Source organism: Osmerus eperlanus, chromosome 19 (assembly GCF_963692335.1).
Source record: "Osmerus eperlanus chromosome 19, fOsmEpe2.1, whole genome shotgun sequence".
NCBI lineage: Eukaryota > Metazoa > Chordata > Actinopteri > Osmeriformes > Osmeridae > Osmerus > Osmerus eperlanus.
In genome coordinates this window covers 5,270,474-5,273,937 of record NC_085036.1, presented here as the reverse complement: position 1 = coordinate 5,273,937, position 3,464 = coordinate 5,270,474, and the positions used below count along the sequence as shown (strand labels likewise).

Below are 3,464 nucleotides of genomic sequence, written 5' to 3'. Positions count from 1 at the left end.
TTGTCACATTGTTTCTAGTGTTTTATTATGGCATAGTGTTGTATTTAGCGTTCCATTCCATTTTATAACTAGGTTATGCTTATTTCAACCTTAATAAATGGTGTCTTTGTGAATTTAATTAACAGTTTGTGATCCTCTCCTACTCACCTAATTTAGACTATTGAGTGCTTCTTTCAAGTGGCTGTGCAGAACAGAGGACATGGACAGACGGTATATGTCTTAAACCATTACAGTGCAGGGGTGATCATGAATGGTAAGAGGACAGAAGTCCGTCACCAGAGTCTTCCAAAGGTACGTCTAAACATAATACATTTTTATCATTCTAAAGAAATGTGCAGTTTGCCTTCATTTATTGCTGATAGGGTAATGTGACTGTCTGATTTTCTATTTAGGTCAGTTTTGAGGACTACAGTGCTGTCATTAGTTTTCTTAACATTGACAACAACCACTGGAAGTTTTTGGTGAGGATTATTTTAAACATTAATAGTTTCACCTTGAGGGGGTATGTTGGTTCAGGTGTAGTTATATGTGCATAGGTGAAACCGTCTGTGGTATTGCTTGTAAAAAGGGCTATACCAAAATATTCTGATTTGATTTATTCAAATCCAAACATACAATACCATTTGTGTGTACTATATTAAGCAACATTTATTCTTCCACAGTATCTGCATGCAAAAACCAGCCAAGTATTTGTTTTGGATCCTGCTGGACATGATGAGAAGTTAGATTCCGAACATGCCGCATCCCGATTTAGGTAAGTACAAATGTAACAAATAACATCATAGTTATAGCCAATATTATTATTTGTTAAAGAAGTTAATGATATAACCCCATGTCTGCTAATAACAATGTACATATTATTAGGCTATATTATTATTATTATTTTAACTCTCGGGCACAAAGTGTATTATAAAAAGGCTGCATTATTTCACTCTTACTCAGGGAATACTTCAAGATGCGAAGAGCATGCCACGGCAGAAGTGACTGGGTTGATAGGAAGTGGAAAGGAGGGGAAATAACCCACAGCATTCAGAAGGATTCCTTCAGCTGTGGTGTACTGGTGATGCAGGTGAAATTTGTAATACAGAGAAAATATCCTAGTATGTTAATTTCCTTAAAGTAAATCAATTTCATGCCAGTCAGAATATAAATGTTTTGTAAAATTGTTAAGATGGCAGAGGTGGTGTTGGACAACCTTCCCAATATCCCTCAAGACATGAAGTTTGACACTTCAAAAAAAAGCAATGTCAGTCAAGAGATGCCAGATGGCAACAGACATTCTGGAGTACTCAGGTATGGAGGGTTAAATTGGAGATTACATCTGATTTAATTCATTATTAAATTTTGGCTTGAAATATACTTTCATTTGGTTCCAGTCTTTGATGAAAACAATGACTGTTCACTGTGCGGAATAGACAAGCCCCCTGGATGTGGACCAAATACAATATGGGTCAGCTATTTCATTGTAACACTAGTGTGAATGTAATTATGACAATACTACCTAATTAAAGACATGCATTCATGTCAATATGATGATAAATTAACTCCAGAAATGATATGGTTTACATGTATGTAAATCTTACAATCTGTGTGGAGGAAACAAAATGTGTATGCCTGGTTTAAACTAACCAAGAATTACCATTCCTCACACACAAATAACTTTTGCAGCTTTATTTGCTACAATCCAACAAAAACCCAGCAGTAAGACACAAGGTAATTATTAGAAATATAGATATTCTGAGGGCATTTCTTATGCTAGTGTGTTACAGGTTGTCATTCATGGACTTTAATACTTGCTAAATTAAAACAATATTATTGTAATTACTTTTTAGATCCAGTGTGACTCTTGTCAAAGATGGTTCCATCAGGTATGCCTTGGCATGACTACACCTGTCCTGAACAAAGTAAAGAGAAGAAGATGGAAGTGTTGTCTTTGTCACTGACCGTCTTCTGTAAGTCAAATTGGGAATTCAAAATCTTCAATATTTTCATTTGAACTGTCAGACTGATTACACAATAAAATAAAAAATATATCTTATTAATACTTCTTACATGTGTTTTTCAGGAAACCCCAGGATTTTGACACCAATGTTGATGAGGTGGCTGCTATATGTCTGCTGCTATTATTTTTCTTGCATCCAAATAATTTATTTTATTCATTTGCTTATTTCTTTAGTCTCAATCCCTTTTTGCACAACCTTTTCTTTGTATTGCTTAGAACATGTATTTAAATATTATGGGGGAAATAACAATTATGTGGCTCGTGTTCTGTATATAACTGTTTTGAATGTGTTTAGTTGCATTGTTATTAAACACTTTATCCTCTACAATCTTTTGGTGTGACCATGCACCTGGTCTTGTGTATATTTATTCATTTAGCAGACACTTTTATCCAAAGCGTCTATTGTGTAATAAAGCTATCAGATGAGTAGCACTCCAATTATTTGATCATATGTCATGCCATGTGCGATTGCACAGATATTGCAGTTTGATACTGTTTAGTGGTTGCATGTTCTGGGTGTGTTGGAAGGAGATGGCGGTGGAATATCAGCACTAGTTCTCCTCCTAAATAGCCCGTTCAGCAATTTATACCTGTAATTTATTTACTAAACCAAAAGGAAAGAAAAGTGAATGGACACTGAAATGGATTTGAGGATGATAGGTCACATGACCAAAAAGCTATTGAAGTTTCAAACTTTCAGAAATTCACTGAAAATAGTGTGAGGTGAAAATGAATAAACTAAAGGCTGTGCAACATGTATACATAGTCAATGAACACTCTTAAATAGATTTGAGGATGATAGGTCACAAGACCAAAAAGCTATTGAAGTTTGAAATACTAAACAATTCACTGAAAATAGTGTGAGGTGAAAATGAAAAAACTAAAGGCTGTGCAACATGTATGCATAGTCAATGAACACTCTGAAATAGATTTGAGGATGATAGGTCACATGACCAAAAAGCTATTGAAGTTTGAAATACTAAACAATTCACTGAAAATAGTGTGAGGTGAAATTGAAAAAACTAAAGGCTGTGCAACATGTATGCATAGTCAATGAACACTCTGAAATAGATTTGAGGATGATAGGTCACATGACCTAAAAAGCTATTGAAGTTTCAAACTTTCAGAAATTCACTGAAAATAGTGTGAGGTGAAAATGAAAACTAAAGGCTGTGCAACATGTATACATAGTCAATGAACACTCTTAAATAGATTTGAGGATGATAGGTCACATGACCAAAAAGCTATTGAAGTTTGAAATACTAAACAATTCACTGAAAATAGTGTGAGGTGAAAATGAAAAAACTAAAGGCTGTGCAACATGTATGCATAGTCAATGAACACTCTGAAGTAGATTTGAGGATGATAGGTCACATGACCAAAAAGCTATTGAAGTTTCAAACTTTCAGAAATTCACTGAAAATAGTGTGAGGTGAAAATGAAAAAACTAAAGGCTGTGCAA

The 3,464-nt window shown here is 34.5% G+C and overlaps 1 long non-coding RNA gene across 1 annotated transcript; it reads left to right on the top strand.

Annotated features, from left to right (window-relative positions):
• Positions 1–1,204: 1,204 nt before the first annotated feature.
• Positions 1,205–2,253, top strand: LOC134039205 (uncharacterized). The gene is made up of 4 exons (XR_009932753.1): positions 1,205–1,293; positions 1,377–1,450; positions 1,833–1,952; positions 2,066–2,253. It is a non-coding gene; the product is annotated as an uncharacterized LOC134039205 (long non-coding RNA).
• Positions 2,254–3,464: the final 1,211 nt, after the last annotated feature.